This window comes from Spea bombifrons, chromosome 11 (genome assembly GCF_027358695.1).
Source record: "Spea bombifrons isolate aSpeBom1 chromosome 11, aSpeBom1.2.pri, whole genome shotgun sequence".
NCBI classification, from domain to species: domain Eukaryota; kingdom Metazoa; phylum Chordata; class Amphibia; order Anura; family Pelobatidae; genus Spea; species Spea bombifrons.
In genome coordinates this window covers 19,462,447-19,483,915 of record NC_071097.1, presented here as the reverse complement: position 1 = coordinate 19,483,915, position 21,469 = coordinate 19,462,447, and the positions used below count along the sequence as shown (strand labels likewise).

At 41.6% G+C, this 21,469-nt stretch overlaps 1 long non-coding RNA gene across 1 annotated transcript; it reads right to left on the bottom strand.

Annotated features, from left to right (window-relative positions):
* Positions 1-4,172: 4,172 nt before the first annotated feature.
* Positions 4,173-17,360, bottom strand: LOC128468607 (uncharacterized). The gene is made up of 3 exons (XR_008345877.1): positions 16,762-17,360; positions 10,550-10,599; positions 4,173-4,463 (listed from the first exon to the last, which is right to left on the bottom strand). It is a non-coding gene; the product is annotated as an uncharacterized LOC128468607 (long non-coding RNA).
* Positions 17,361-21,469: the final 4,109 nt, after the last annotated feature.

Below are 21,469 nucleotides of genomic sequence, written 5' to 3'. Positions count from 1 at the left end.
CACCGAGCGGTTGCTAGGCACCCCTCTGTCTCCTCTGCGTCAAAAAAAAAGAGGGTTTCTATTCACGCTGCCCGGGACATGTGGTCACCCAATTACATCTAGACTGGCCCGGCCCACCGGGCAAATGCCTTTCCGGGCCAGCTTCCTACAATCAATACGCCACTGAATTGTCATCAAGTGCTGCCTACTGCTTATTGTGTTTGCGCCACCACCACTCCATTCCCTTCACCATCTGTCGCTAGTTACCATGCTCACAATCCTCCTGTTTCTCTTTTCACTGTCCTCTATTATTAGTAGAACAGCTCTCTCAGGTCACCAGCACCTCTACACTATGTCTGTATTGCACCACCTCCCCTCACTCCATTACATTACATTTATTTATAAAGCGCCGGCAGATTCCGCAGCGTTGTTACAGTCAGTAGAACAATTTCACATACAAAAAGACATACAATAACAAACTGGTGCAAAGGAGAAGAGGGCCCTGCTCTAGTGAACTTACAATCTAGTCGGTGGTTGAGAGTGAAATGAGACAATAGGAGAGGACTGCTTGGATGGGGATGAGTTGATCTAGTTCCGATGATGTGTTGTAACTGCTTTCTGCAGTGGTACTTGGTATGTCGTTTCCCTCCAGTTTAACTCCAGTGTAACTCTTAAATATCCACTTATGAATAGGACACAAGTCCTATTCCCACTTCCTCTCACTCTCTCTTCTGCTTCTTTTTGCAACTGGGGATTTTTCCCCAAATCCTGGCCCTTCTGTGGTGCTCTCTTCACCATCCTCTGCCATTCAACATCCCAGAAACTTCAATTATCTTGCCCACATACCCCGCTGTTCCTCCTTCCCCTCTTTTAACTTTGCAGTCTGGAACGCATGTTCTGTCTGTAACAAACAGCTTTACACAACCACTTTACCTCTAGTTCCCTGCACCTTCTTGCTCTAACTGAAACCTGGCTAACCTCTTGTAACACCACTTCTCCTGCTGCTCTCTCCTATGGTCGCCTCTACCTCACTCATACGCCTTGATCTGATGACAGGAAGGGTGGTGGGGTAGGCTTCCTACTCTCCTCAACTTGTACTTTTCAACCTATTTCCTCTGCTACATCACTCTCTTTCTCCTCATCTGAAGTCCATGCTATCTGACTATTTAATCCCATCTCTTTATGCATAGCTATTATATAGCTGCCTCTCTTTCTCTCTTCTGATATTCTTTCTGTTATCCTTGGGGACTTCAGCATCCCAGTTGACACTCCATTAAGTCCCATTGCTTCAAGATTTCTTGAAGCAGCCAATTAGTGGCAGGAAAAAGCTTCCATTGAAACCTGCGATATTCAGTGAGCCAGCACTGGAGCTGATTGGCAGTAAGTGTACCAGGGGACGGCTGAACACATCTTCTGCATAGACAGGGAGAAAGGTACAAATGCACATTCTGCAAAAACCCCACATGCATTTGCAAGTTTGACACCTCATAAATTTCAGTCCATAAAAGGCCACTCAGCCATCATATGTATTAAAGTGCATTTTGATGGCTGGAGTGTTCCATTAGGTTTGTAAGGAGCAATATGAAGGCGAAAAGAGGACAGGAACTGGTATTTCTAAATTCTTCTAGTAAAACAATATGATATTTTTGAGCCAATCACTGAGTGGTTTGAAAAAACAATCATCCCAGCAGTCATTCATCCCATAAAATCATGGTGATACCTTCCTTCTCAATGGGAGCATGTTATTGGTTAGACGAGTAGAAAATGAAAGTGTGTCTATTATTAAATGGTTACTAAGTGTTCCATACTATTATTTTCCATTATATTAGTTTTTTACTGTTGAATTCCTTTGCAATTATGATATTGTAACTTTTTATTTCCCCAAAGCTTGCTCATTATTTCTTACAAGCAGTATAAGTATTGGTCCAGCAGAGTTTGCTAATAACCTATGTTGTATATTGTGTAATTGTGTCATTTAACCCTGACGGAAAGCTTCTATTTTCTTGCTAGTTAAAGAAATTAGTTACACTAATTAAAAAATCTATTCTTAGGCAGTAAAATAATTTGACACCCTGAGTAGATTTGAAATCTTCCACATGTTTCAATATGAACACACAGTATCTTATGAGTGGCCGTTAGGGACATTATTTTAGTTTTTTATTTCACATATAGTTGTATGCATTTCGGTATATGATATATGTGAAATAATAAACTAAAATAATGTTCCGAACGGCCCCTCATAGTATTGGGTACATTTCTATGATTCCTAGATTCATGAGAAACAATTGTTACCCGCAGTGTGTCAAAGCCAAACCTTGAGCATAGATGGATGTTTACTAAAAAAACACCCTTAGAACCGGTCCCCCCTCAGGTTAAGCCTTTGAGGATGCCAACCAAAGCATAGGAAAATATGGGCCTTATTAAAGGAAAACCTGGACAAACCCTGGAGTAAATTATTACATTTGGACCAGCTGAAAGGAAATGTTTTAGATTACATCTAGGGTGAGGCTGGCAAGAGACAATTAACCACTGAGCTTTTCTGATTTTAATGCCTCCATTGCCACCTCCACCCCCAGCTCAGTTGTACGTGAGTGAAGTTCTGTGCAGCATACTGCGGTGCACTGGGATGTGATGCCTTATCCCAACAGCCTACAACAGCAGGTGGCGCACAGTTCTGAAAGGAGGGAGTCTTGTAAGAGGTGTTATACGGCTGACTATGGTGGTTATTGAGGAGACCCAAGATATGGCAGCCATGGACTTCAAAGGTAAGCTGTCGCCCAGGTCAGTTGCCAATTTTGCCCCACATTAAGGACAGCCCTGACTGCAACGTCTCAGTATCATTATATATGATGAAATATATAACATTTAAATATGACATTGAGAGGGTCGACTATATAACTCACCAACTGTTTACTGAACATTTTACACTATGCTAGCATACCATTACTGACAATAGTTGTTTGAAATCAAGTTTAACACAATACACACAAACCTTGAGTCATAACAAAGCATAACTTAAAAATGATGCTTTCCTCCAGGGCAAGCACACCTTGCATACACATTATCAGGTTTGGAATACCACTGCAAATTTATTATTTCTACATAATAAAAAAGCAACAAGTTAACCTTACTTATGCTGATGAATAAAGTAAAGTCCAGGGGAAATAAAGGATAAGTTTAAGTTAGTATAATTGATCTAAAACAGCTGACACAATCACATATTGCATTTTCATTTAATTTTGCTCAGCGCTACTTAATTCAATACACGGTTATGGAATATTTCAGAATTTCAAAACTTTTGTTAAGAACAATTTCCCATCAAGAATCTAATAATATACTAGTATTTAGTGCATATCAATTACGGCTATGTTAATAACACTAAGTTACAATATCTATCTATCTGCTCCATCTTTCATTTATCTATACTTAAATCAATAATCCCTCTAATCAACATTCATTGCACACATACATTTATGTTATTGCTCAGGGTTTCTTAGTAATTGCCCTTTCCAAAAAATCCCATTACTAAACCCCATCTATTCAGCAAGATAATTAACTTCATGTCCTTGTTCATCTCTTTACATTCCTCTTCCAGTGGTGATGTTTATCACATTCCTCTACGAGTCACACTTTCAAATACACCTACTTATAAAGTGAGATAAATCCCGAAAGAGCAAATCAGAATTAGAGCAGTGAATAGTGCCATACAATTTAATGTATAATTTTAAATACAAAAGCTTATGTTACTAAGGAAATCATACTTTCATACTATGCTATCTTCTAGGTTGCTTTCACATTGCATTTTATTTTGTAAAGCATGGGATGAGTCAGAGTCTCAGTCAACAGAAAATAAAAGTCTAGTTGAAAAAAGACATCTACATCTAGTTTTCAATATACATAATATCCAATGGGATTACATGTATGGCTTTATTAATTTACCTATATGCAATAAGTTAAAACTGTAAAACTCTCCACCATTAATTTAAAATAAAAACACTAAATCAGAGCTTTACACCTTTCATTAACTGTTTATTCATGTTAAAGAGAGAAGGGTAAACTGGTTGTAGTGTGGCACGAGCCAGATCCCAGCCCACAATCCCAGCATGAAATAGACACCATCCCAAACACAATAATGAAAACTGCACTCAGGAAATAAATGACTTCTAAGACAAGTAGAGGCTCATTAGCCACTACTCTTCCTATCTGTCTAATGCCATTGGAAAGTATTTTCCTAATATTTTGTATTAGCCTCTATTTGTTGGTTATTTAAAGAGACAAAATAATCGCACAGCAATATCTGATTTGCAATAACATACAGTATCTATAAAATAATTTATTTGGTATGTACACTTGTGTAAAATATAATTTAAGGATTTAAATGTTGTTCTGTCTTTAGGGGAACAGTATATGATTTAATCTTGGATTATGAATATAGCCTGCTGAGATAGTGCTCTTGTAGAAGATCTTCTCGAGAGCAGGATTTTCTGAAAAAAAACAAAACACAAAAATAAAAAATTATCAATAAGTGCACTTAATATTTTTATAATGCAGATCCACTACACCACTTGACATAATGATCATGTTCACTAAATAGGAATACCCATTCATGCAACAGTACAACAAGCTGTTGGAATGGAAAACAATCAAATGGAAACTATAGCAAAGCAATATTCTCTTGGCCAAATACAAAAGTGTATCTTGACAGAGGGTGTAAACTCAACTCCTTAGCCAATAAATTCATGACTGTAGAGCAGACCATGTTCACCAATAATCCCATGAATAATAACACTAAAATAAAATGGAAACTACCAACATTAACCAACCTTCTTTTTATATATTTTAGAGTTATTATTTGCCATGGTCTAAGGGTGTCTAGTGCAATGTCACTAATTCTCAGGGTCAGAACCAAATATATGCTTTCCTTATTAGTATGTCAAAGCCATACTAATATATATATATATATATATATACTTAAATAAGTCATTATGTCCTAAAAATTATATATTATATATAAATATAAAGGCAGTTATAGTACTATGCAAACAAACTAATCATTAAACAGATGTGTCATTTAGCATCAACTTTAATGTAGATGAATGAAGATGACTTACAGTGGAAGAGTAGGTTTAAATAACAGACGAGGTTCAGGTGTCAGCCATTGCCATGGGAAATGAGTGGTGAAAGAGAAGGGGAAATGTATGACTTTGTCGGTAAGTACATGGCTAAGGAGCAGGGTTAGAGGCAAGCTGTAGCTAAGCCAGAAGCAGAGTATGCTCAACGTGTGCCCTTCTCCATCTAGACACATTGTGATACGTCAGCTTGAGTTTGCTTTTGCTTGTTCTGTGCTCTGGCCAGTTTACCCTATCTCCACTTAGGGAATTGTCATGATGAGGAAGACCACATTTTTATGTGAACGGGGTGTTGTCATGTAGAATAGGGGACTGGAGCTGTCATGGAGAGGTAGATGCATAGGTAAAGGGCACCAGTAGTAAACCATTCGACATGCAACGTGCTGAGTATGCACTATCCAGCCTGACTCAAGACTTATTTATAAGAATATGCTTCATAATACTTTAAATTAGATATCATACCAGACATGGAACCTCAACTAAACTACATTGAAACTGGTCATAGGCTAAAAATAAGAGCAGACCATTTGCCCTGTTTCATATATATATATATATATATATATATATATATATATATATATATACACACCTTGGACACAGTGGCCCCTCATGGTATTAATGAGAACCTGCTGTCATCATGTTTCCTGGCTGTCAGATAGAGCAGTTAAAATGTACCTCCTAGTCCATTCCAGTGCTTTGTTTGGCATAAGCTGCACTATATTGTCAGCTGAGTTATATTTGTTTACAAGTGCAATGCATATATATGCTTTATATGGCATTTTCACAGGGTAAATTTTTTGGGGGGTTACGTAGTGGGTGGAGTGGGATGACATATATACATATATATATATATATATATATATATATATATATATATATACATATATAAATGTGTTAGACTTGTGCATTCAGATTCATATGCATTGCAAATTTACCAAATGTTTGTAAATTTGGTGATTCCTAAGAAGCCCTGAAAACAAGGCTTCTCTCACACTCTAATTCTCGTTCACTCTCTCACGCACTGTTTCCTTACCTTCTCTGTTGACCACTTCTGGCCACTTCATCTGCATTTTCTTCATCTTCTATCATCTCCCTACTCTTCTTTTTTCTCTTCTCTCTTAAATCTTTAATCTTCAATTTGTCTTCTATCTTCCTCCGCATTTTCGCAGGCATAACCCAGCAGGAACTTCTACTAAAATGGTGGAGCAGTGATGTCCTCTTCACAGTTCTCACCTAAAGCGCTGTCATTTTTCCCTCACTTGAACTGAGGGCAATATTTGGCGCATCCGGTGACATCCTCTCCCCCATCTCCCCCTAACATGAACTGAGGGAACTATGGCAGCTTGTCTGGAGAGGTAGACGATGAAGAAGAAGATGCAGCAGTGGTCAGTAGAAGTGGTTGGCAGAGAAGGTAGGGAAACATTTGGAGAGTGTGAGAGTGAATTAGAGTGTGATAGAGCGAGTGAGAGTGTGAGAGAGTGAATGTGGGCACCGGAATGAATTTCGTTCCTGAATTAAAAATGCCCCTGAATTTTTGGCCAAAGTGAATGAGCAGGAAAGAAAATACATTGCAAGAAAATGAATGGGCCAAAAACTAACCTATTTTGTCCGAATTGTTTACAATTATAGAGTGCAGCTTGCGGTGATGTCATCCCCCGATCCTGCAATCAGAGGAGAGGACGTCACTGCAAGCGCTGTCATTTTGGCCTCACGTGAACTGATTGGAGGATTGGCCTCAGTTGGCGCTTTCATTAACATCCTCTTCCCCGACTGAAGATCACTATAGTGCCGCCATTTTGTCTGAAGTTGGCAGATTATGTCTAGAGTGATGTGGAGGAAGATACCAGATTAAGAATTGAAGGTAGAAGAGGGAGAAGACAAAATATGAAAAAGAAAAACAATTCAGAAGAAGATGCAGAAGAATATGCAGAAGCAGAAGTAGATGGTAGAGAAGGTAGGGAAACATTTGGACAGTGTGAGAAAGAGAGTAAACAAGAATGAGTGCGTGAGAGACTGAGTGAAAGTGTGAGTGAATGTGGACCCGTACATTTCGGACGAAGATGTCTTTGCTTTGTTTTTGTTCGATTTATGGGAAGGTCCCTCTAAAAGAGAGACCCAGCCTAATCCAATCATTCCACTCAACATGACTAATACTCTGCATTAGACAAATATGAACCAACCTTAAGCATTACATCATGCAATGATTTGGATCAAGATTTTTACAGCCAAGTTTTATCAAAGTCCTTAAGTCTTAAGCATGAAGGGTGAAAAAAATAAAATATGTTGAATCATGGATAATGAATTAGGAATTTTAAGGAAAATGTAGGATATCTAGAATGAACCATTAGGAAATTGTAACCTTAATCATATAGTCCTTGCAGCATGGTTTAAAGGTAATGTTTTTTTGTTTAACATCCACATTAGTAGATGCAGTGTGGTTATGCACAGTTTCTATGTTAACATTTTATGCTATGTTGTGGAATTTTTGAATTTAACTTTTACAAATTACCGTGAGGTCTGTATTTAGGGCCTGTTGAAGTAAATAAGTAACCCTGCGACTTTATGGTTCTTATGGACCTTAGGTTATTATTATTATTATTATTATACTTTATTCATACAGGGCTGACAGGTTCCGCAGCGATGTACAAGATAAAAATTTTACAGATTATGACAAGTACAATACAGCAATTGACATACAGATACAAGAGGAATGAAGGGCCCTGTTCCCGGAGGAAAGGGGTGAGAAAGAGGAGGTGAGGACTGCGTGGTAGTGAATGATGTTAATGTAGGGCGAGATAAGGGTTGTAAGTGGGTGAGAGGGAAGTTTTGATGTTTATGTCAGTGGTAGGCTTCCCTGAAGAGAAAAGTTTTTAGGGAGCGTTTGAAGGAGGGTAGAGTTGGTGAGAGTCGGACAGTACGGGGAAGAGAATGGTGCTGCGCGAGAGAAGTCTTGTAGGCGGGGGGGGGAGGTGATAAGTGAAGATGCAAGGAGCAGGTCATTGTTGGATCTTAGAGGGCAGGCTGGAGTATATTTGCTGATGAGGGAAGATATGTAGAGGGGAGTGGCGTTATTGAGAGCTTTGTAGGATAGAGTTAGTATTTTGAATTTAATTCTATTATGGATGGGGAGCCAGTGGAGGGACTCGCAGAGAGGTGCAGCAGATGCAGAGCGTCGGGCGAGATAGATTAGTCTGCTAGAGGCAATAAGGACAGACTGGGGGGGTAGTCAGGAGAGAGGGAGGCCAGTAAGTAGGTTGTTGCAGTAGTCTAGACGGGAGATTACGAGGGAGTGGATTTGTTGTTTTGCGGTACTGGCAGTCAGGAATGGATGAATTTTGGAAATGTTGCGTGGTTGGTTATGGGAAGTACTTAGAGATTTGATGTGAAGGATAAAACATAGGTTTGATTCTAGGGTCACTCCGAGGCAGTGGACTTGTGGTGAAGGAGAGATACTGGTACCGTCGACTGATAGAAAGGTCAGAAAGGGGAATAGAGTTAGAGGGAGGGATTAGAAGGAGCTCAGTCTTAGACATATTTATCTTGAGGTGGTGAGAGGCCATCCCGGAAGAGATGCCAGATAGGCAGCTGCTGATCTGAGAGAGGACAGATGCAGAGAGATTGGGGGTGGAGAGATAGATTTGTGTGTCGTCTGTCTAGAGGTGGTATTTGAAGCCAAAGCTTGTAGTGGTTGTAGTCAGCTTCAGAGCGAGATTTCCTCCAGACACGCTCAGCAGTGCGGGAGCATTTTTGTAAATAGCGCGTCTGCCTTGAGTGCCAGGGCTGAAGCTGATGACGTGGAGCTTTGCGAAGTTGAAGCAAGTGAGTCAAGTGCAGTTGATAGAGTGTTGTTATAGTGTGCTGTGGCAGGTTATAGTAGAAGTCTGGGAAATGCCAAGTTGAATTAGATTAAAAAAAATTGAGAGGATCAACATCGCACAGATTTCTACAAGTGCGGAGGTGAGGAGGAGGGGAAGTAGGTTTAGGTGTTAGTGTAAGATTGTAGGTGAGGAGATGGTGATCGGAAATGGGGAAGGGGCGACAGGAGAACTCTGATATGAAGCAGAGATTCAAAAATACAAGGTCAATACAGTGTCCGTCACTGTGAGTAGGGGATAGAGTAGATTGTAGGAGACCAAAGGAGGATGTGAGAGAAATAAGTTTAGGGGCAGCAGGGGAGGGTGGGTTATCGATGGGGATATTGAAATCACCGAGGATTATGGTTGGGATGTTTGGAGAGAGACTGTGGGACAGCCAGGCAGCAAAGTTATCCAGGAACTGAGAGGTAGGTCCAGGAGGGCGATACATATGACTGCCACTCTGAGACAGAGAGAGAGAGGGGAAAACAGGCGTATGGAGTGAACTTCGAAGGAGGAGAATGACAGAGTGGAGGGGAGGCGGGTATTGATAGGAGCAGGAGGGGGAGAGCAGGATTCCAACACCTCCCCCATGTGTGTGGCCTGGCCTAGGAGTGTGGCTAAAGGGGAGGCCACCATATGTGAGAGCAGCAATGGAAGCGGTGTCAGAAGAGGAAAGCCAGGTTTCAGTAATGGCTAGGAGGTTGAAAGAGTTTGCGATAAATTGGTCGTGCATGGTTGTCAGTTTGTTACAGACCGAGTGAGCGTTCCAGAGGACACAGGAAAAGAATGGGGATTAGAGCTGTGGTTTAATGGCAGTGAGATACTTGGTAGTGCGGGACCTGTGGTGTTTTCTGTGGGGAAGTGAGCAAGAAAGGGTGGGTATTGTTAGGGGACCGGGGTTCCAAGCACTAGTTGGAGTGAGAGAATTTGGGAGTAGGACTGGGTTTGGGTTTGGTAGTGGCAGAAGTAAGAAAACATAGCAGATCATGCGAAGTAAGCATAGGTGATGGGATGAGGGAGAGGATCATTATGGGGCTTGGTGCAATAGGATATAGTGATTAGTTTCAGCAGAGAGGCGACAAGAAGGAGCGAGATAGACAGTGTGAACATATTGTATCTGTGTGATTAGTGAGGGTTACCTGTTAGTGTTTGCAGTCCCTAACTCCAGGTGTTAACTCCTGCTTGTCACTTAGAAACAAGGCAACTGGAAAATAGGGCCTGCAGAGCCAAGGCTCAGAGAGCCAGGCTGTAGATGTTTATAGCTGAGTGGCCCAGATGGAACTGAATGTAATCAATTAGTACTGCACCTGGAGACAGGCAGTCTATCAGCTGGAGTTTTAAAACTTACAAATTAGATCTAAAGGGTGGGGAGATAATAGCTACACAGGAAGGACTAGAGCAGACAACAATTTCTGTCACAACCTGAGGTAATATCTACAGAGGAAGGACTAGAGCAGACAACAGCTTCTGTCACAACCTGAGAATTTTGTTGGCCTTACAATGCTAATGCTAGAATATGTATAAGCATTGGGGGTGTAATGAAGGTAGCATGGTACAAACTTTATATTTTATTTTTTTTTTTACCTTCATCATAAGATTGTTCAACATCCCTCTTGGTCTATTTTTCCTTGGAACTAGAAGAAAAGAATGGAACATATATACATATGTGTAAACACTATCTAATGATAAAATCTTCCCAATAATAAAAACTCTGCAGTTATAGCTCATAAAAGGGGGATACTGTCTGTTCATTTAAAGAACCAACATATTCATAGGTATAATGTAGAGCCCTTTATGGTGGCTTTAGGTGATGCTCTATGGATAAGTCTACTTAAGTATAAGTCTGTAGATAATAGTTTATAGAAGATGACTAGTTTCAGGCCAGGGGCAGCTCCACCAGCCACCTCTCAGTGCACATCCTTTGGTCTGATTGCCAGGACATGATGTCATGTTCTAGTGTTCGTTCTCTCAAAGATGTGTGGCCCAGAGGAAGGTTGCATTGAATAAATGCTGCACCAGGGAGCCCATTGCCCTATAGAGCATTATGCTCCTAGTAATGTGGCAAAAGGGCTATCACTCCCCAGTAACTTTATAATGCCACAGTATGCTATGTACACACTCATGTACTGTGGAGCAATTTCACCAACCTGAGAGTTTGCAGGAGTAGGATGTTTCAACTCCCAGATATCACTTTACATTAAAAATAGCCATACCCAGTGAGCATCTCCTGCAAGAAAGTTGCCTGTTCATAATGCAAACTGATATCAAGGAGTTGCTATGTGAACATGATTTTGAATACATTCCCTTTAACTGAAAGATATTGTGGGTGCACAGCCTGAAAGACCTCAGTTGCACTAGGCCTAACCCTGGGCAGTGCTGCCTGACGCACATACCTTTATAGTGTTAATGGGCTTGTTGGGGAGATTAGTGATCAGGCTCCCTGTTATGCGGCAGGTTGCCTGCCGCCCTAGGCCTGGGCCAGAATACGTCACTGGCAATTTTATTTTTTTGTAGGGGAAGACTAAAACTCTAACCTCTTGCAAAAAGACAGTCACAGAGGAAGAAAGTCGACTGGGGAAGAGAATATGTCATGTTCATAGTTTGGTGAAGATTGACATAGTAATTGTTTTAGAACATAACAAGCAGCAGGGAACCTTCTTTTAATAGGGTCCACTTTTTAATGCACTATTGACTTTGTTATTTCTCCTTTGTGTGGCCAATTACAAATTAACTTTGTAAGTCCTTTAGCTGAATATAGAAGAATACACCTCACATTTTAGCAAGCGGAAGTAGGAAACAGCATGTGAAGCAATGGTAGTTCTTAAATGTCAAATGCAAACTTTTCTCTGTTTAAATAAAAGAAATAATACATAGTTTAAATAAATCTTGTTGTTAGCACTTATGAATATATATTATTTATAGAATTACTGTGAACTGGCGCAATGTTGGCACTATGTCTGTGTATGCTAATGAAATGTAGGTTTTGTATTTTCACAGTTATTAGTTTCTGTATGGACTTTATACAACAGGCAGAGGTTAATACTTTTTGGTTTTGTAACAGATTTTCATGACTGTATTAAATGTTCTTCAATTACCAATGACTTTCACAAGCCTTGAGTCACTATACAACAACCCCCCACACACTGTGAGAGCAACGTCTCTTGTACCACCAAGGGGATGCTGGAACCCAGCGGAGTCACTTCACGTTATGTCACTTCACATGACCCTGCTGCGTTCTTGCTTCCCCGGGGCGGTAAAAGAGAAGTTGTTCTCACAGAATCCAAGCAACACAGAGCGAATCAGCGGGTCCCTGCAGAAGTCTGCACAGAGAGATCTGCAGTTCAGGTAAGGGGGTGGAGGAGGGTATATGAATGAGTATGTGTGATTGATTGAATGAATGAGTATCTGAATGAGGGAATATTTGTGAATGTGTATATGTGAATAGGTATCTGTGGATGAGGGAATGAATGAGTACCTGTGAATCAGTGAATAAATAAGTATCTGTGAATGAGTGAATTAGTATGTTTTAAATGAGTGAATTAATGAATATGTGTGTGATAGCATGGATGTGTAAGTTACCGGGAGGCTGTTTGAGGCAAAGATGCCACAAGGAGACTGTTTGGGGGCAAGTCCTATGCTTCCAGTCTGGGTGCCAAGAAGGTCCTGTGGATGCAATCTGGGTGCCAGGGCTGACATGATACTAAAAGCGGGGGCTGGCTGGGTAGCATAAATACACAATATGGGGCTGGCTAGGGGCAATATACAAGCGTTTGGAGCCATTCATTCACAAGGGGGTGTTGGCTGGGGCATCACATAAATCAATACTAAAGGGAGGGCTGTCTGGTGGCATAAGTATGCAACGTGGGACTAATTTTTAAGTTGATAATTTTGTATGGCCAGCGAATGGTGTTATAAATATCCAAATGGCCCTTGGCAGAAAAAAAGTTTCCCACCTCTGCTTTAGAACAAGTGTCTGCTGTACTGGACAGCCTTTAAACAAAAGCCAGGAAAGAGGTACAATAGCCAGATCATCACTCATGAACAGCTGTTTTGTCTTTAATGGGACATATAAGCATGAAGTTGTGATACTGGCTTTAAGGATTGGGGCTTTACCCTAGGGTTCATACAAATTAAATCAGTTTTTCCACACCATACATAATTTGATTTCTATGAACCTTCAGTTCAAGCCCCAGTCATTAAAACCAGTATCCCAACCTCATGCTAACGAATCCCATTATGAAAAAAAACAGCTGGTCTTATGGCTAAGAACAAGTACTTGTGAGAGAGGGAAAGCTGGGTCCTCTGTCCTTGAGGCTGGGTTGCTTGGAGCCTCGAGGTCGCAAAGTGTTCCCAATCCATGGTCCAGGTCAGGGCGCAGTACACAGGCAGTTTTTGTGTGTACAAGTGAGTACTAGTAAGCGTGCTTGGCAATTTATTTTTACATGTCATTAACCCCAGCTTTTTGGGCTAGATGTGTGGTGCACAGAATTTTACCAACCTAAAGATCTGGGGCTTCAGTAAATGGAGCACATTTTGTATATAGTTTTTATACCTCTGCACAGCTGTGTTTATTGAATTATTCATTTAAGAGTGGATTTTTTAATACAAAAGCACAAACTATACAGTAATGGATTTTTAGCACACCATAAATTGTCATGGTAGTGCCAGATCTCCTTAAAAGTTCCCAGTTTCCTGGTGAGTAGGAGAGTTAGGTAGCTCTTATGAGCAACATCCCTCCTGGATCGAAGGGGATGGAAGAAGTAGATCCGGCCCTCCTGCAGGCCTTCTGACCGGAGAGGGAGGGAAAGGGTCAGATATTACTTCAGGGAGTGTGGCTCCTGAAGAAAAGAAGATGGGGACCTGGTGTCCATCATGATCTTATCCTCACATTTTTGACACTAAGAGCACCTTTTCCCTTTTTTCACAGAGTCACTGCCCTCAGGGCTTCAATGATACAGCTGTCAATGAGTGGTGATCTGGCTATTGCTCCTCTTTCCTGGGCTTTGTTTAAAGGCCGTCTAGTGATTTAAAGGTATCCATGTACAGTGGATATAAAAAGTTTACACCCCCTGTTAAAATGCCAGGTTCTTGTGATTTTAAAGAATGAGACAAAGATAAATCATGTAAGAACTTTTCCACCTTTAATGTGACCTATAACGTGAACAATTCAATTGCAATACAAGCTGAAATCGTTGAGGGGAAAAAAAGAAAGAAGAATAACCTGGTCGCATAAGTATGCACACCCTCTTATAATTGGGGCTGTGGCTGTGTTCAGAGTTAACCAATCACATTCAAACTCATGTTAAATAGAAGTCATTACACACCTGACATCATTTAAAGTGACTCTGATTAATCACAAATAAAGTTCTGCTGTTCTGATAGGATTTACCTGACATTTAGTTGCATCTCAGAGCAAAAGCCATAGTCGGCAGAGAGCTTCCAAAGCATCAGAGGGATCTCATTGTTGAAAGATATCAGTTAGAAGGGTGCAAAAGAATTTCCAAAGCATTATACCATGGAACACAGTGAAGACAGTCATCATCAAGTGGAGACAACATGGCACAAAAGAGACATTACCAAGAACTGGAAGTGCCTCCAAAATTGATGAAAAGACGAGAAGAAAACTGGTCAGGTAGGCTTACAATAGGCACGCGAGATGTCCTCGCAATCTGACAGATTTGGAGCGCTAATAGACTCCTACCCAAAAAGACTGATTGCTGTAATAAAATTAAAAGGTGCTTCAACAAAGTATTGGTTTAAGGGTGTGCACACTTTTGCAACCAGGTTATTGTGAGGTTTTTTTTGTTTGTCCACCCCCCCCTCAAAGATTTCAGCTTGTTTTGCAATTTAATTGTTCATGTTATAGGTCACAATAAAGGTGAAAAAAAGTTCTGACATGATTTATCTGTCTCATTCTTTAAAATCACAAGAACCTGGCATTTTAACGGAGTGTGTAGACTTTTTATATAAAGTGAATATAGAAGCAAAAAGGTGATTATTGCAGTGGTGATAGAACTACGAGATTTATGTGGGAAAAGCAATTCTTCTGGCCTGTTTGGTGGATGGAGATGACTGTTTAATAATGCTTGATATTTTATATATATATTTTAAAATTACTTTGGTAAAAATAAATATATGGATATACAATACATGCATGTATGAAGAGAAATGGTTACTTGATTTAGTCAGAGTTGAACTAAACATTACTGTTTGTTTATTTATTAGGATTAATTTTTATTGCATAATTTATGAACGTGCATTAGTTCATATGCATTGTTTTCATGCAGTATTGCATTTGTACTTGTATTCCTACAAGTAAAGGATCATATTTTTAGTTTGCATGAGATATGGGATGGACTTTTACTCTTTAAATATGTATGTACACCTTCATATGCTGTGCTGAATTCTTAACTGTATTATATTTTTATTCCAGTGGCACCTAGGCAACCCGTGTTGGAGCATGAGGACCCTAGGCAGTGGAGGAGAAGAAAGGGGGTAATGATTATCCATCAATTCATTTTACACTGCGACAAGATGTTTGCCTAACTGAAACCACTCTTCATAGGACAACTGTGCATGGCAATAGGTGTATATGTGCAGTGATGAATTTACCTTTGAAGGCTGCTCTATGCATGGTTGCATCATGGGTAGGACAGTTGTCTTGCGATTTGGTTCTAGACTGCTCTTGTGGATCAGGCTAGTCTATTATGAGGGTTACAAGATGACTGATTAAAATCCCCAAGTTCATACCACATCCGCAATGTAGCTAAGTGCAAATGCATACATCCCAAAGGTTTAAATGGCAACTTTGTTTTAGGGGGATGTGGTCAGGGGACAGGGCTTTGCCAGGACTTTTGGTATCAGTTGATGTCTATGAGTAATAGATTTGGAAGAAAACTAATGCATTTTATTTACATAATATACTTTCTCGTACCCACTAAACATTATAACCTCACAGAAAAGAGGGACATCAGATGAAGAAAGGGGGATGGAGGTTCTGTTCCAAAGACTGTCTGTCCTTAATTAATTATGGTCATGTGTTACTTAAAATATGAATTAAATTAAAAACTCTTGATTTATTTTCAGATGTCAAGAGAACATATGGAGAGTTATTTATTCTTTATTGACTAACATAAATCTGTTATTAAGTGATAGACCCACTTTAAATATACTAGCATCAAAAACATTGTACAACACATTTAAGGAAAGAGAACATCTATGCAATTTGGCATTGAGCAATTCCAAACCATCATGGGTCAAATCCTTTCTGCCCTTTCCAATGCAGGGACAACAAGGTTTCAGAATCTCCCTAAAATATACATTTTACATTGGAAGCTGCAAAAGAATATGGTTATCTTTACCATGATGAAGGATTTGCAACAGATGACAGTCTTTTCCACAGTGCAAGAGGCTAAGTTAGAGGCAGCCCACATAGTATTCATTTTTTGAAATGTCGCTTTTAACTGTTACATTTTTAAATGATGTACTATGATAGGCAGTAATTATTTATTGCAACCCCTGAAAGTATACACTTTTTAATAAGTGTCCCAAAGTAATATTGTAACACTACCATGAGGGTTTCAGCAGAGGGAACATTTGAGTGATCAGAGAGAAAGTTTTGTGATAAGATCTTGCGTTCTGTCTGGAACAGTGAGCTGAATGTGACCCAGGGCATAGGTTGGCATTGGTGGACTTTTAAGTAATTGCCCATTGTTACACAACCTTGACCTGGGCCCATTAGCACTCCAATCCTGTCTCTATCCTATAAATGGGATAATTAAAAATACTGTTCTTACAGGATATGGTCAGGTCTTTCTGCAAGCTTCAAAGCCTCATGCATGCCTGCAGCAGACAACTTTCTGTTGATGTTTCTGTATCTGCATTGTAGCAGATTTCGATAAGTTGTCCTCAGATCTCTATTAAAAAAAGCGTAAATAAAAGGATTGATCAAAGAGTTTGCATATCCCAACCATAAAAAGGTCCTCTCCATCCACAAAGGAATGCAACTGCATTCAGTTCCACAGATAAAAGGTCTTGCTGTTGAAAGTATGAAAAAAGGTAACCAGCAAATGGTGAATGCTCCTACAATAATTCCAAGTGTTGTAGCAGCCTTTTGTTCCCGTTTAAAGATGGAAATATTTTTCCTGTCATTTCTGAGTAGCTTTGAGAAATGTGAGCATTCTTCCGTTTCTCTGTGCATTTTCACAACCCCATTTGCTGTGATCATTCCTTCACTCTCTTCAGGACGGGGAAAAGCTGTAAACTTGTGTTTTGCAGCACTCTGCTTTGCTGCTTTAAAAATTCTGTAGTACATGAACAGCATTACAGACATTGGAATGTAAAAGGCAACAGCTGTAGAGTAAATGGTGTAGCCAAAGTCTTGACTTATGAGGCAAACTTTATCATCATTTACATTCTGGGCCCATCCAAACAGAGGCGGTAAGGTAATTGAAGCAGAAAGTAACCAGACGCAAAGAATCATTTTGGCCATACACTTTCCATTCTGCCTCACGGGATATGTCAACGGCCTGGTAATCCCAAGATACCTGGTAAAGAACAAAAAACATGAAAGGTTAATCTGAGATGTAAAAAAATATAACTTTTTAAAATTCTACTTATGTATATAGCTACGGATGACCAGACCAGATTTTATTATTTCATTATAATGCAAAGTATTATGCCCTATTGGTTTGTAGAGACTTGTGTGGCTACCCCCAGCAGGATATCATCTCATCACCTGCTGAGGGGGTTATCTCTGGCAGACAGCCAGGATCTGTAAACAGGGAGTGACCACCATTGTTTTAGTTTAATGTTGTATAAGTCAGCCCCCCCCTCCCCCAGTTCCACCACTACAAACATTTACCCTGGCCATCCCTGGAACTGATTTGGGCCTATAATAGGCAGTGCCATAACCTAATGCCCCAGTGACTCTGGATTTCATGGATTTTACTGAGTAGTCACCTGAGGATGTTGACCCAGGAGGGATGGATGGGACTGCGGTCTCCACCCCTGAGTCACAGGGATACTGGACAGCTAACCCAGATCCGATAGCTGAACTATGTGACTGCACACCACAACCGGATGCAGAGATTGTGGATTTAATTGATTTTACATCTGAGGATGTTGGTTCGGGAGGCCATGCAATTGGCTTCCCTTCCCAGCGAAAGGAAGAACGTTTTCTGTGTGTAGTGGATGGGACTGCGGTCTCCACTAGCACCCACCCAGCAGAAGAGCTGCCAATGGGGCAGAGTGTCTCTGTTTCCTGAGCCAGATCACAGCAACCTTGTAGGGTCCAGTGACTGTGGTAGTGGATGGGACTGCGGTCTCCACACCTGGGTCCCAGGAATGCTGGGCAATTGGCCCTGATCCCCACTCCCCAGCAGAAGGGCTGGCATCAGGGCAGAGTGCTGCTGGTCTCTGCCCACCCTTCCCCCTTGTTCGTGGGTCTGACCATGACGCTCCCGCAGTGTCCGCTCAGACCACCCCAGCCGAAATACTGGCAACAGGAGAGAGGCAGGACGGCCCCTCTCTACCAGCACTGGAGGTGCCTGCAAACCCTATAGAAGATCTTTCTCCAGGTCAGAGCGCAGCTGGCCTCTCCTCTCCCTCACCAGACATACCTCCACCAGAGGGTGGTACAAAACCATCACTGGGGGACATGTATTCCATACAGGTGGATGAGACTGTGGTCACCACCTGTGGTCCCCAGAAATGCTGGGCAGCTGGCTTGGATACCCAACCCTGGATTGAAGGAGCCCTCGCCACCCTGTCGTCTCCCCAGCGGCTGAGAAGACTCCAGAGAGAAGGTGCAGTTGGCAATTCTCTCCAGCGGCAGTTATATTTTTCGGGAGAGGCAGAGGTCAGGCGGGTGAGTACTGCTCTTGGAGGGGCAGATTGTTTGGGACACCAGTTTTGGGAGGGCATTGATGGGCCAAATGAAATGACTGACTTACTACGGAGTCAACCCGTTTAGGGTCTCCTCCTGGGTCAGTCCCATTCGGAAGGGGCAGAAATGTGACGGAAACCTCCATCACTGGGGCCACTGGAGAGGCCTGAGAGCCAGCATCCTCCCTATTGACTATGGGCCCAGACTGTGCAAAGACTTCTGTGGCTACCCCCGGCAGTATATCATCCCATCACTTGCTGAGGGGATCATCTCTGGCAGACAGCCAGGATCTGCAACAAGGGAGTGATCACCATTGTTTTAGTTTAATGTTGTATAAGTCAGTCCCCCCCCCCAGTTCCACCACTACAGACATTTACCCCGGCCATCTCTGGAACTGATTTGGGTCAGTAATAGGCAACGGAGGTGGGGACCCTATTGTATTGTTAATCCCTTTACTGCCTCTGTTGTCTCTGAGAGGCAGATTAAGGGGGCGGTTTGTATCCCAATATCTTGTTTTATGTTAATGTGTGCTTTGCTGGATATATCCAGCCCTGTGTGTCTAAAATAAATCAGTTCTCCTCTTGTTGTACCTAAAGACTAGTCTTGCCTGGTTATTTGGGTACTGGACAGCGATATCCCTTTACTTTGCTTGGGGATATTGCCTATGGATTGCAGGGAATTATTGTCCTGAAGGGAGAAGTCGGTCTTGGCGGAGAGGGACAACCTGAGGTCCCTGGTCGGTCCGTCACACTAATGGATGTTTTTTTAAGGATGTACAATATGCCCTTTGTCGCATATAGCTTTTAATAACAACACATAGCCATCAGCAGGAACATTTTCCCCATGTTTATGGGAATAAACATAGCATGGATTTTAGAAGCTCTGCCATACAGAAAACAGCATTATACAAAAACAATTGTAATTCAATGTTAAACTAGTTTATTCAAGGTGCTATTCCACATATGGAGGCTCTTAAAATATCCCCATATACGTTCTGCATCATGAAGAGAGATGTAAAAGAAGCTCATCTGTCATTATTATCAGTATTACATCATAGTAACTTTACGTCATGTCACATGAAGAACACAGAGGGATGCAGCAGCACCTGCAGAAGTCTCCAAGTTGCACAGAGTGATCTGCAGTTCAGGTAAGGGGGTGGGGGAGGTTGTATGAATGAGTATGTATGGTTGAGGGAATGAATGAATAATCTGTAAATGATAAGTATCTGTAAATGAGGAAATTAATATATGAATGAGTGAATGAATGTTTGTGAAAAATAAATGAGTGAATGAATACGTGTGTGGTTGCATGGATGTGTAAGTGGGGGAAAGCACTGCACAGGGAGGCTGTTTGAGGATACCACAGGCAGGTTGTTTGGGAGCAAAGGTGGGAAGTCCTATGCTTCCATTATGGGTGTTGGGCAGATCCTGTGAGTGAAATCTGGGTGCTAAGGGGGGGCATTAATTCATGAGCGGGTGCTGGCTGGGGTCATCACATAAATCAATACTAAAGGGGGGCTGGGCGGTGGGATAAATATAAAATGTGGGGCTAGCTGGGGGGAAATACACAAGGGTGTGGGTGCATTAGGGTTTTACATTCTGCTGACCAGCCCTTTTACATTCTGCTGACCAGCGCAGATAAAATGCTGCCCTGCAGTATGGGGCATGTATAGACTCATGGAAAGAACAAACTAGTCAGATATACATCCCCCATACTGGAGGGCAGCATTTTATTTATGCTGACGGCATCAATACACAAGGGTAGCAACTGGGGCCATTACACAAAAGGGGGCAAAAACACTAAAAGGGGGGTCAACGACAAAGCAGTGTGGAAGATACTTTTTTTTTAGTATTGTTGTAGCTTAGCCCTTCTGGTGGGTGGCAGAGCCTGTCCTGGTGTGTGTGTCTGGGTGACAGTGTGACAGGGCCTGTCCTGGTGTGCGTTTGTCTGTCTGTCAGTGTGTCAGAGCCTGCCCTGGTGTGTGTGTTTGGGTTTCGTTGTGGCAGAGCCTGTCCTGGTGTGTGTTTGGCTGTTGGTGTGGCAGAGCCTGTCCTGGTGTGTGTTTGGGTGTCGGTGTGGCAGAGTGTGTCCTGGTGTGTCTTTGGGCATTGGTGTGGCAGAGCCTGTCCTGGTTTGTGTGTCTGGGTGTTGGTGTGGCAGAGCCTGTCCTGGTGTGGCCTGTACTGGTATGTGTGTTTGGGTGTCAGTGTGGCAGAGCCTGTCCTGGTGTGTATTTGATCATCTGTTTCCTGGCACTTTACTTGAACTATAGTCACTTTAAAGGACAAAACTTCCTAGGCCCAGAAATCAGTGAGAGGAAAAGTGAAGGGTTTGTGTTATTTAATCTATTTCAATCTGCATATTTTATTAAAAAGGATTAGTCGTGTTAAATTGTGGCTTCAGTCATCCCGTATATGATGACTTTTCTTAGTGTACTGATGTACTCCCAATCCCATCACATGTGTTCGAAAATCAGGAAAAGATGGGCATGGATGGTGGGCTGATTCGGTGGCGCAATGGGCCACTTGACTAGACTTGCCCCCCAGGCCGTAGGCTGCCAGCCCTCCCCTGCAGACAGGTCACCCGCAGTCTGATCTAGGAGGCACTTGGGGAACATC